This window comes from Amblyomma maculatum, chromosome 6 (assembly GCF_055883805.1).
Source record: "Amblyomma maculatum isolate TAMU_Amacu chromosome 6, ASM5588380v1, whole genome shotgun sequence".
NCBI lineage: Eukaryota > Metazoa > Arthropoda > Arachnida > Ixodida > Ixodidae > Amblyomma > Amblyomma maculatum.
This window is the reverse complement of record NC_139349.1, coordinates 125,407,733-125,421,348: the sequence shown is the minus strand read 5'-3', so window position 1 is coordinate 125,421,348 and position 13,616 is coordinate 125,407,733.

Here is a 13,616-nt window from a genome sequence, read left to right as displayed (position 1 = left end):
ACTGTCACGTACAAATCTGGCCGTCAGCATTCGGACGCAGACTGCCTCTCACGGGCCCCTGTAGATCCCCCCGCAGATGAAATTCCTGATGAGGCCATACTGCTAAATGCCATCAGCACAGAGTGCCTCGCTGAAACACAATCTGCAGATCCCGAACTTCGTCACATCGTGGACTATCTAAACGGTGCATGTACAACCGCTCCGAGAGCTTTCAAGCGTGCTCTGCCATCGTTATGTGTGCGCAATGGTGTTCTCATGAAGAAAAACTTTTCCGCCAGCCAAACGCCGTACCTGATTGTTGTACCTATGTGTCTACGTGATGAGATCTTACAAGCTTGCCACGATGAACCAACCTCTGGACATTTGGGAGTCACCCGCACGCTTGCAAGGCTCAAGGAAAAGTACTACTGGCCTCGACTTCACTCAGACGTTTCACACTATGTGAAAACGTGTCGCAACTGTCAGCGTCGTAAGATGCCGCCGACTAAGCCCACCGGACTCTTGAAGCCAATAGACCCACCATCAAGGCCTTTCCAGCAGATTGGCATGGACATACTGGGACCATTTCCCCTTTCACACTCCAGTAACCGGTGGGTCATTATTGTTACGGATTACCTTACATGATACACGGAAACCTCCGCTCTACCCAACGGTACTGCCTTAGGGGTTGCAAAGTTTTTCATCAATTGCGTTGTCCTGCGCCATGGCGCACCGGAGATTTTGATTACTGACAGAGGAGCCGCATTTACAGCCGAATTGCTGCAGCAGATTTTAATTCACAGTCATACTGAACACAGGAAGGCAACACCTTACCATCATCAAACGAACGGCTTGACCGAACGCTTGAACAGAACACTCGCTGACATGCTCTCAATGTACGCCGACGTAGGGGAAAAAACGTGGGATGAAGTGCTCCCGTACGTTACCTTTGCATACAATACAGCGGTCCAGGAAACAACGAACCTGACACCTTTCCGTCTGGTCCATGGCCGTGAAGTGACCACAATGCTTGATGCCATGTTACCACATCTAGACGACGGCAACCAACAACCACATGTTCACACCTTTCTGCACCTCGCCGAAGAGGCCCGTCAGCTGGCCAGGCTGCGAATTCAGAATCAGCAACGCCGCGATGCCCAACGATACAACCTCCGACACCGTGACGCCCAGTACACAGCTGGAGACCGTGTCTGGGTTTGGTTTCCTGTACGTCGAAGAGGCCTCAGCGAGAAGCTGCTGTGTCGTTACTTTGGCCCGTACAAAGTGGTAAGCCAAGTTGGGGACCTAAACTATGAGGTTGTTCCTGATGGATTTAAAAAGTCCCGACGCTCCACGCTCCCGGACGTGGTCCACGTGGTCCGCCTGAAACCGTATTACGACCGATAGTGTTGAATCTTTCTGTGCATGAGCAAGTGCCCTTCGTGCAATGGTTTTTTTTTATCTCTACTCACACTCCCAGCATCGGGGCGATGCTTTTTGTACCCGGGGGGGGGGGGCAATGTCACGCTGCATTCTTTATCTTCCCTCTGTGCTGATCGCGAGCGTGTGCCTCCTCGAGGCGAAGAAACCGACGTTCGTCTCCTCGAGGCGAAGAAACTGGAGTTCTTCTGTCGAAGCGGGCCTGCAAGTTTCCTGCCGCACTGTGACTTCTGTTACTCCTGTGTCCCGCGGTGACTTCTGATCAGAGACTTCACACCGTGATAATATAATATAATATATAGTATATACATTCGTTTGCTTCTCATATCAGGAAATCTCATTTTGGTGAACCATAAAATATTAATGGATTATTTACAAGCAGGTTGGCTTCCATCACTTCCTGTCTAAATGCATGCAAACTGAAGGACTTTAACATCATCGGTCAGTCTGGTCGATGTACACCCACCATTCCGCATGTCAAAGTTATCTGATAAACTACTCCGACAGCATACTTTACAAGTGAATTTGCATGCTTTATTATTCATATTGATTTTACTTGATATTATTGGGCCAGTTTTACAGCGCAGGGAATAAAGTGTTTTTCGGGGTGGAAAACACCACAGGTACTTTGTAACTTACTGCAACGTGCTTCAAATTATGCTTTAGCACGTGGGTATAAGTGATCACGACTTGCCTCTTTGTTCTACAGCTTCATCCTGAGCATTATGCTAAAGCCTATCTATCCTCATGTTTATTCAGCAAGCCTTCTTCCACTGCATTTATAATCGAAGTTGGATACCCAGCCAGTCCTTGAGTCTATGCCTGAAAGTTGACTCAGAAGTTGACACATGCGGGGTATCCAAATTTGATTAGAACTGCAGTCGCTGAAGCCCTAATGAAAAAGTTGAGGAAAGATAGGCTTAAGCCTAATAATCCGGATGAGGCTATAAAACAAAAAATAGGAGTGTCGTGATCCCTTGTACTTATAAGGTAGCGCGTAAGAATGTTGCAGCCAATACACAGTACCTGTGGTGTTTTCCGCTCCAAAAAAAAAAAAATCTCGCTTTCTTGCGTTTGAACCTGACCGAACAAGTATACAGATTTATTTGCGAAGTATGCGTCGGCGCGTTTACCAGATACCTTTGACATTTGTGAAGATGTACTTTGACCAGACAGACCAACGTAATATTGATCATTTAGCTGAGCATGAACGTAATGTGAAATATGGGACTGGATCCCATCTACTACACCACTGTATTATTTATATAATACCTGTTTTTATGAATAATCAAACTTTCTTCTTGTTTCTTAAAGCCTGCGGGGGAAAGACAAGAACTTGTGCGAAGCAGCGCTGAATAACCCAGAAATGTTAAACAAAAGTAGGGATAATATAGCCCGGGAACTGCTGAAGGCATGCTGTATGAATCATAAAAGTAGTGAATGTGGAAGCACACTATCTAATGCAATGTATAATAATGAAAGGACGTTTTTAGGTAGGCACGTGCGTGCCTGTGTACAGTGTGCAGTTCAGATTATGGTCTCGCACGGGCACGTTATTGATTCCTCCTCTCTGGACTTCTATGCCTTAAGTTCGCTTCCATCTGCTGTCAATAAACAGTTGGAAGTTCCGCCTGTCCTGTTTCTCTATCTGCATGGTGTCCGTCTTGGCACACCTTTTCCCACTAATACTGTTTCCTGGTTAGTAGACAGCCTGCAAGTGGCAAGTTTAATTGTTAACAAATATTGTGAATCAGATTATGCCACATTGTACATGACTGGGATAGTTAATTAGAATAGTGACATTATTCGAAACATTAACACAAGACTTGCTTTGCAGGGCTTACCTAGTGTGGAAAGGCGGTCCAGAAGCTGCTTTTGCAGCCGTGTGTTCAGACGCTGCAGTTCAGCGTTTTCCTTTCTGAGCTCCATGTTTTTCTTTTTTAACTCCGTTATCTTGTGTCTATTTGCTTCCTCGGGAAGGTTTGCCAGATTGTATTTTGCAGCAGACTGCGAAGCGGCCTCACGCTGCTTTTTGTTGCTTTTTGAAGTCTGAAAGCAAGATAAACTTAAATGCAAAGCTAGTCAAGCTTGTGACATCTTTGCAGAAATATTGTTTCTTTAATGCCTTGTGAAGCTGTTTTGGACCAAATGGCATCCAAGGACGAAGACAGACCCAGTCATTGATCTCAGCTATAGAGGCCATGTTTTGATCTAGCCGAAATGCAAACGCCATTGTTGTGCCATGTGAAGCTAGCGCATGTGAACCAACGGTGGTCCAAAATAATAAGCTCTTCTGCACTCCACGAGCTGCTCCATGAAATTAATACCTACATTATTCAGTCTGTTTCGAACCAAATATAATGATAAAGACACACTCTCCAATTAGTTATTGCTAACCAGGTTATTGCTAACTTAGGTTAAATTAAGGAGTGGTGCAGATGATTTGATGACTTCAACGAGTTTATTGCATAGCGTGAGATTGTTTTGTACTACTAGCTTGAAGATGACGACACTTACTTCACAGCGTGAGCATATGTTGCAGCTTTAAACGAAGCAGTAGAAGCAATGTAGTTTTCTCTATTGAAAGTTTGTGTGGAGATGCTCTGATGATAGGCTCTGTCCACAACTCCTGTCCACGCCACTAAGAAATGCTTTCGCTTTGAGATAAATTTTTCTCAGAAATGTTTCATCTTCGAGCTCCTTTCACACTGCACCAATAATATGATTTTCAACTTTATAGACACATAAGTGCACTAATTTGATCACAGATTTGTCATCAATTTTTACTCTTTATATTTCAGCATGAAACTGCAGCAAAATCAAGCTACATTTTCTCTGCAGACTGCTTGCACAGGCAAATGTTGCTATTGACACCTGGTCAACTGCACACATCAGGGAAATTTCGGGTGTTGGTAATCCGCTGCGGCAAGTAGAGGCTCATGGCTCAGATACTGGAGATGTTGGAAACATGCTAGAGTTAAGCAGACGGCATCAGGGACAAACGTGACATTAGGTTCATCAAGGGCGGACTTTGCTCAAGAATCAGCCCTATCATTAGGTGTAAAGTCACAGTGCCCAGAGACCCAGCGAAAGCTATCACCTGTTATATGACGGGGAAATCAAAAATGAAGGTATCGGCTGAGCAGAGTAGCCATCGAACTTGCGAGCCCTGTCACGATGTAATGACTGTCTGAAATTGTAACAACATTTAAGATATTGCAAGGAATCTTTTTAAGGCCAAGCCAATGGCCAAAAACTCGGTGACAAAAACAGGGGTGCCGTCAGGGGCCTGAAATTAATACCTGCAATCAAGAGTCCGGGGGTACATGTCAATCGCTGCTTTTTTTCTTTTTTTTGCAGCGAGCCGCCTCTAAAAATAGCAATATGCTTAGAAAAATTACCTACTAACACACCTCTAGAAGCCCGTTGGCACATTTTCAGGCAAATGCTTAGCCTTTCCTTGGAGAGTGATGTGAAATGAGGATACATTCAGGCCGACAGTAATTAACTTGTACTAGTGAAGAGTTCGTTTAAATTTTGACCGCAGGGAATTAGAGAACAGAACCTAGGGGAGCTTATGCCTAGGCTAAATATTACCAAAGTACTATGTTGGGTTCGTTGTACGCTTGAGGTAAGCGAATCCAGCAACAGGCTCCAAGGACCTTATTATCTTTCTCACTAGCATACGTGCCTTCAAGTATAGCAAAGCATTAGCCACTGTTTTAGGCAGACCTAAGCAAATACAGAGCTCTTCACTCACAAAAAACGGTTCGCACTTGTACCTAGGGCACCCAGAAACGAAAACGGAGGCAAATGCAAGTCATCATCATCATCAGCCTGATTATACCCACTGCAGGGCGAAGGCCTCTCCCATATTTCTCCACTTAACCCGGTTCTGTGCTAGCTGCCCCCACTTGACCCCTGCGAACTTCTTAATCTCATCCGCCCACCTAACTTTCTGCCTCCCCCTGCTACGCTTTCCTTCCCTTGGAATCCACTTTGTTACCCTAAGCGACCATCGGTTATCCTCTCTTCGCACTACATGTCCTGCCCATGTCCATTTCTTCTTCTTAATTTCCACTAGAATGTCGGTAACTTGAGTTATTTCTCTGACCCACTCTGCACGCTTTCTATCTCTTAATGTTACCCCTACCATTTTTCGTTCCATAGCCCTCTGGGTTGTCCTCAACTTAAGTAGAACTCTCTTGGTTAGCCTCCATGTTTCAGCCCCATAGGTGAGTACAGGCAAGATGCAACTGTTGTATACTTTCCTCTTGAGCGATACCGGTAAGCTGCTAGTCATAATCTGCGAGTGCTTGCCAAATGCGCTCCATCCCAATCTTATTCTTCTTGATATTTCCTTTTCATGGTCCGGATCTGCGGTTACTATCTGTCCTAAGTACACATATTCGCCTACTATTTCCAGTATTTCGCTACCTAATGTAAACTGCTGTTCCTTCCCGAGGCTGTTGAACATTACCTTAGTCTTCTGCATATTGATTTTCAAGCCTACCTTTCTACTTTTTCTGTCTAGGTCATCAATCATTATTTGCAGTTCATCCCCCGAGTTGCTTAGCAAGGCAATGTCATCAGCAAATCGCAGATTACTGAGGTATTCTCCATCTACCCTTATCCCTAACTGCTCCCATTGCAAGTCTCTGAATACTTCCTCTAAACAAGCTGTGAATAGTACTGGGGAGATTGTGTCTCCTTGCCTAACACCTTTCTTTATGGGAATTTTGTTGCTTTCTTTATGTAGAACTATGGTTGCTGTGCAGCCACTGTATATATCTTCCAGCACTTTCACGTACGGCTCGTCTACTCCCTGATTTCGCAATGCCTGCATCACCGCCGAGGTTTCAACTGAGTCAAATGCTTTTTCGTAATCAATGAATGCTATGTATAAGGGCTGGTTATATTCTGAGCATTTTTCTATCACCTGATTGATGGTATGGATATGATCGATAGTAGAGTACCGTTTCCGAAACCCTGCTTGATCCTTTGCTTGATTGCAGTCTAAGGTTGTCCTGATTCTATTAGCGATTACCTTAGTAAATACCTTATACGTAACAGACAGTAAGCTGATTGGTCTGTAATTTTTAAGGTCCTTAGAGTCCCCTTTCTTGTGAATGAGGATAATGTTTGCATTCCTCCATGCTTCTGGTACCGTCGATGACACCAGGCACTGCGTATACAGGGTGGCCAGTTTTTCTAGCACGATATCCCCCCCGTCCTTCAGCAAATCTGTAGTTATCTGATCCTCTCCAGCTGATTTCCCCCTTTTCATAGTTTCTAGTGCTTTCTTGACCTCGTCCTTCGTTACTGGTGGAATGTCTGACTGTTTTTCCCTACCGCCAATCTCATTACGGTCCTGACTACTTTGGCTACTGTAGAGATCTGTATAGAACTCCTCGGCTACTTTGACTATCCTGTCCATATTAGTGATGACGTTGCCCGCCTTGTCCCTTATCGCATACATTTGGTTTTGTCCTATGCCCAATTTCTTCTTTACCGCTTTAAGGCTTCCCCCGTTCTTTACAGCATGCTCAATTTTCTCCATGTTATACTTCCTTATATCGGCCACCTTGCGCTTATTGATTAGCTTTGATATCTCGGCCAATTCGATCTGGTCTGTTGGATTGGAAGCTTTCATACTCTGTCGTTTCTTAATCAAATCTTTAGTCTCCTTAGACAGCTTACCGGTATCCTCTCTAACTATCCTACCGCCTACTTCTACCGCGCACTCAGTAATGATACCTCTGAAATTATTGTTCATTGCCTCTAGGGTAATGTCGCCATCCTCAGTTAGAGCTGAATACCTATTCTTTAGCGAGATCCTGAACTCTTCTGCCCTCCCCCTCACTGCTAATTCGTTGATGGGTTTCTTTCTTACTAATCTATAGCGTTCCTTCTTCAGATTTAGGCTAATTCGGGACCTCACCATCCTGTGGTCACTGCATCGCACTCTGCCGATTACCTCTACATCCTGCACAATGGCGGGGGTTGAACACATTATGAAGTCGATTTCATTTTTAGTCTCTCCGTTAGGACTTTTCCATGTCCATTTCCGGTTCTTCCGTTTGCTGAAGAAGGTATTCATGATTCGTAAGTCATTGCGCTCTGCAAACTCAACTAGTAACTCCCCCCTGCTATTCCTAGAACCAATGCCATAGTCGCCTACTGCCTTGTCTCCTGCCTGTTTTTTCCCTACCTTGGCATTGAAGTCGCCCATTAGTACAGTATACTGCGTCTTTACTTTTCGCATTGCCGATTCTACATCTTCATAGAAGCTTTCAACTGCCTGGTCATCATAACTACATGTAGGTGCCTGTACAACCTTCAGTTTATACCGCTTATTAAGCCTAATTACGATGCCTGCAACCCTCTCATTAATACTATAGAATTCATCTATATTACCCGCTATATACTTATTGACAAGGAAACCTACCCCTAGTTGTCGCCTTTCTGGTAAACCTCGATAACACAGTACATGCCCATCCTTCAGTACAGTATATGCCTCATTCGGCCTCCTAACCTCACTAAGCCCTATGACATCCCATTTCATGCCCTCTAGTTCCTCTAACAGCACTGCTAAACTAGCTTCACTAGCAAGGGTTCTAGCATTAAACGTTGCCAGGGTCAGTTTCCAATGGCGGCCTGTCCAGCGGAGCCAGGCTTTCTTAGCACCCCCTGCTGCGTTACAGGTCTGACCGCCGCACTGGTCAGTTGTTCCGCAGCCGCTGGTGACTGAGGGCCGGGGTTTTATGGAGCTTATCATAGGAGGTTGTGGCCAATTACTGCACCAGGGTGGCCAACTCCTGTTCTGGTGAGGGAGTGCGTTGCCGGAGGTTTTTACCGGCATCAGGTCGCACCCCAAACCTGTATGTGCAATTCCATCTACACGCGGATTTTTTTTTTTTTTTGTCATCCGGTGGAGAATTGCGCGGCACCGGGATTTGAACCCCGGTCCTCTTGCATGCGAGGCGGATGTTCTACCGCTACGCCACCGCTGCACCCTTCATGCACAGTGCTCGCCTGGAAAACGCGTTCTCACTACGATAAACATCACTTGTTCGTTTTTCGATGGTGGTCGCAAGCGGTTGCACGTGGGTCTCACGTTTTCACCGTTCGGCGTTATTTTTTTTTTCGTGCAGCGTGTGTCGCGAAACTGTCAACGCTGCGTTAGGAGTGAGCACCAGTACAGTAACAACAACGTGAATGCATCGGTGCTTGAAGGTGCGTGTGAAGTTTGCAGGCGGTGATAATGCCTGGGCATTGCTGCGTACCGCGTTGTCGCGGGAACTACGATGGCGGTGAACGTGTGCGTGTCTTCACCTTCCCTTCGGACCCAGTGAGGAGTGCTCAGTGGATTAAAGCTATCCACCGTGCGGACTTCACTCCAGGAAAGCGGTCGGTGGTAAGGAAAGCATTCTTCCAACTGTCCATTTTGAAACAGCGCAACAAAGACAGGACGAGGTAACAGAAGTAAAGACGAACACCTCTGTTACCTCGTACTGGTCGTATATAGGTCTTATAAAAAAAGAGCAGAGTGCCTGCCGCTTAATACTCACGTCTATGGCCTGCATCGTCTTTTTTATCTTCTTGCCGTGAGCTTTGTCTTGCATGAAACTATCCATGTCTTGATTTGTTTCTGAAAACGTTCAATTCAAAAAATAATTTCCGATCAATAGAAGTAGCATTTGTTTCAAACCAACTTCTCCCACAGAAAAAGTTTGAATGCAATAAATCATAATGTCATGCTAGTAAAACAGCGACACAAGCTGCACCTCGTACATTTCCATACATCATTCTAGTGGACACGCCTGACTGGCATCAGTTCCGAACCAGGGATTGTCAGCTTATAGTTAAATAGTTATTTTTGCGTTAACACTATTTAGCACTGCTCTTGATAGCACGTGTGAGTGAGTGGGCTAAAAGAAAAAGAGGAGAGCTCTTCTGGAATTAAACTCCTCTAAAAAAAGCACGAATGTGAGAGATGTGTGAACACATATGCTTGCTGTCAGTATTCGTTGTTATCTGCGATTGTAATCAAACAAGGTTCCAGCTCAATGATTGTAGCATGTAGAAGGAATGTACACTTGTTTTAATTTATGCCCAAAAATATATGTTCATTTCACCACAGCAACCAATATTTTGCTCTCAAGCAAAACGCCTGCGGCAGTAACGCAGAAAGAAAAAAAAACAAGCCTGCTTCACTGCCGAAAAACATTTAACAAGATGATTTATGTCAGTATGCAGCCTACATATATGGTTCGTTTGGTCTGAACACAAGAATATGTCGGCAAAACAAGGAAAAAAGACAATGCGCACTCTGATATTACTTCCTGTCATCAATTTTCGGCTAGCGTTCAACTCCAGCTGCAGATAAAGCCAGAAGTGCTGTGGAGGTTATGAGGCGCCTGCCGCAAACACATGTGTGATGTCTTACCGGAAGCGATTAGATATCTAATGTAATATCAGAGGACGAACAGCTCAAATTTGCATCCGCAGAGGTAGCCAGGAGCACTACGGAGGTTATGTGATGCCAGCCAGCAACGCATGCATGACAGCTACTCGACACTTGTAGTAAAGTATGGCAGCAGGTTAAAGGTGTATTCACACTTGTGAGCCTAGAAGAGCGTGGCGGCCGGCTATTGCATGCGACCAGGGAGCCTCGTGGTTTGATCATTGTTCCTGCTTGCAAAGGCATCCTGTGAGTCGCTTTTCAGATGTTGTCTCTTTACTGTTTTTTTTTCCTTGTACATTGCTGGCAATCTATGCTGGCGTCAGGGCGATAACGCAAGTTTGCCGCTGAGCTAGGTATCCTGCCAGTTTAAATCGGTCGCTGCACCGGACGTGCACTGTGTTCACGGATGCCAACACGGATGACAGCTACGACAGGGATGAAGCGCTCACTACCGAGCATACCACGTACAGTGCAAAATGCACCACCACAGTGCACTTAACCGTTTGGTCAGCAACTACTACGACCGTGCACGGACACCTTTCAGTAAAAAAGAAATATTTTTCTAGTGTGTTAACAATAAGTCTTCCAAATTCCGACTCTCCAGTTTCACGAAAGCGCTGCCGTCACTGACTATTACTACGCTTCTAGTCAGCCCGCTGTGTTGTTAGCCTAGTTTCTCGAGCTCGGCTTCAGCAGCTCTAAGCAGCGAGGTGCCTGCCTGTAATGGCACTTATTTTTGACGCAGTTTTGTGCTTCTGTCGCGCGAAGAGACACTCGGCCGAAAATACCCTGCCCGCGAATTCCAAATAGCAATCTGAATGCACCGTGCGAGGAAAGTGCTACGTGCATAGTTGGGCACCAGACTAAGAAGCGACGTCCGGCAATACAAAACCGATACAGAAAACCCGCTGCAGCACACCAAGTCAGAAAGATGCACTCACCTGTCATGTGCAATATCTCAGCTTCGTAACAGCCTCCTTTCGTGTTTTCGTCCTCTTCTCGGAAGACTGAATAGATGGCTCCCGCCGTGCAATCATCCGCGTGCGGTGGTAACCTTTTTCAGGCGACCTCCAGGAATTTTACCTGCACAACATAATGCGTCGTTGAACGGGAAAAAAAAAATAAATTTCCGTGATCAGAACGTCAGAACATACAAAGCACGAGACAACGGCGACCTCTATATGGGTCTGTCTGTTCCAGTAACATTATAAAATTCACACAATTTGTCGTGGTGCTATAGTCTAGTTAAATACGCCTAAGCTTCGTTTTTCTACTTATTTTGCTGGACTCCTCCGGCCTTCCCAAAAATGATCACAACTAGAAGATGATGAATGACTGTCAGGTTTTCTTTTTCTTTAGCATGCGACAACTTGGTGACAACTTGCGTTCGTGAAGTTAACACTTTCAACCTTTTTTTTATCATCCCAAAAACAAAATATTGGAGAATGTAGAGGTCGAAACCTAATTCTCACCTATAGGCGAGTCCTCTATAAGTGCATCATACCGGGGAAAACATCATTTTTCAGTGTCTGCTCTTATGCTGCGTCTTGAAAAACAAAGCCGGCGCTCTTTTGCTTGATGCACCGCCTCTCTGACAGTGTGAAAGTACGCCGTACTAGATGCATTTTTCTTTACTGTGAGTAGCTTTGAGCACAACCAGCAGGCTATCGAAACTCTGTCCTCATCAGCATTTGTAAATTGAGTCTTTGGAGATGCAGCCCAAACAATGCTACTGCGCTCATTTAGAGCCTAATTCGACTTCAAGGAAGTTTCCGCGCAGACAGCCAGTTTCCAGCAGCGGAAAGAACAAGCGGCATCCGGGTAAAGCTTTTATAGTAAGTTAAGTAACTAAGGGTTAAAAATAAAATATTTGACGTAGGCTGGGGAAACCAGTTGCATAAAACTGTCAGCAGTCTTGCGCACCATAGGCAAATTTTTGTTTTTCAATGAATTAATCAGTAAATATGTTAAATTTCTGATTTAATTATTATTGCCATTAGACCATAAACGTGAATTGGAAAATCGGAGAGCAGCTTCAGAAACCCCAATTTCATTATTTCGATAAAGAAAGTCTCACGTGTACCTTCTTTTCCAGGCTCAAAATAAATTCCGCGAAATACAAATAAAATCACGTGACTAGCGCATTTGGCGTAATGATTGTGGTGCTCTCTGGCGTGATTCGAGCGATTGAAATCAGCTGCGGCCGTGATACTACAGCGGCAGGCTGACATGTTGGCGATGATTGGAGCGAGCGCTTGCACCATCTTATGCTCCGGCTGGCTGGCGCGGGCGAAGAAACCATCGGAAGCATATCGGCCGAAAAGACACGGCCGCAGCTGATTTCGTTCACTCAAACCACGACTGGGATCCCCACAATCGTTGCGCGCGAATGAGCTAGTCATGTTATTTTATTTGTATTTCGCGGGCTTTGTTTTGAGCCTGGGAAAAAAGGTACACGTGACGCTTTCTTTACCGCAATTAATGGAATGGCGGTTTCTGAAGGTTCTCTCCAACTTTCCAATTCACATTTACGTTTTAAAGTCATTATTTAGAAAATTAGAACAATTCATGTAATTAGACCATTAAGTAATTGCAAATCAAAACGTTGCCTGTAGTGCGCAAGGCGGCTGTCAGTTGTATGCAACTAGTTTCTACGGTGTACCTCACATAATCTATTTTTTAGCCCTCTACCCTCATATATATATATATATATATATATATATATATATATATATATATATATATATATATATATATATATATATATAGAAAGAGAGAGAGAGAGAGAGTTACGACGGGGGTTTGACGATGGAGCGCTGCCGCGTATTGCCGGTCCCCGAAAACTGCAGCAATGGAAGTGCCGGGTGCGGCACTCAGAAATAAAGCACAACCTTATGTTTTTTTTTGGAGCATGAAGCGCAGTACGGAAACTGAAATGCAATATTATTAAAATTCTTTTATGTACTAAAATTGCTCTAAACAGCATAATGCATCGATGGCATCCGTCGCACCATCTTAGCTACGCTGAATAAGTTAATTTGAAAATTCGGCGCGGCGTAAGTGCGTAAAAAGAGTTAAAGGCATGTTAAAAAGCGATTGTTGCTGAGAGATGTCTCTGAACGCAACCTAAAGGTAACATACTCTCACTGTAGGGAGGAATTGATTACGGTGAAGGTAATTGTACAGTTCAACCGTTGTCATACCGTCACATCCTGGCTGCGTTCGCGGCTTGCTGCTGTTAAGTACAAAAAACATGGTATTATGGAACGTAAAAGGGAACATACCACAGGAAATATGGTCGTAGTTTATTTGATTGTTGTGAAGTGAAAAAAAATTGTAGCTACAGGAATCGAACACATGTCTTACAATCAGGTACGTGGTGCTAATCCATTGCGCCACAGAAGCGACGGGAAGTGCGGTCTTTATATGCGCTCTTATTCGTTTTCATGCAACGTACTAAAGATGGAGCGACGGACGCTATCAGAGGATTAGTGCAAGGATCTTAATCCAGAAAACTATTTGATTGTGTATGCATTTTAGTTTATACACTGCAATGTATACTAAAAAAACATATTTTTATTGACTTCCTTTTTGTTGTGTTTTATTTTTTAGAGACGCCACCCGACGCTTCCGTTGCTGCAGTTTTCAGGGAATGGCAATATGCAACGCTGCACACGTCGAAAGGCAGAGAACTATGCTGGTCAACGGCTGCGAGTGCGACACGGGCACG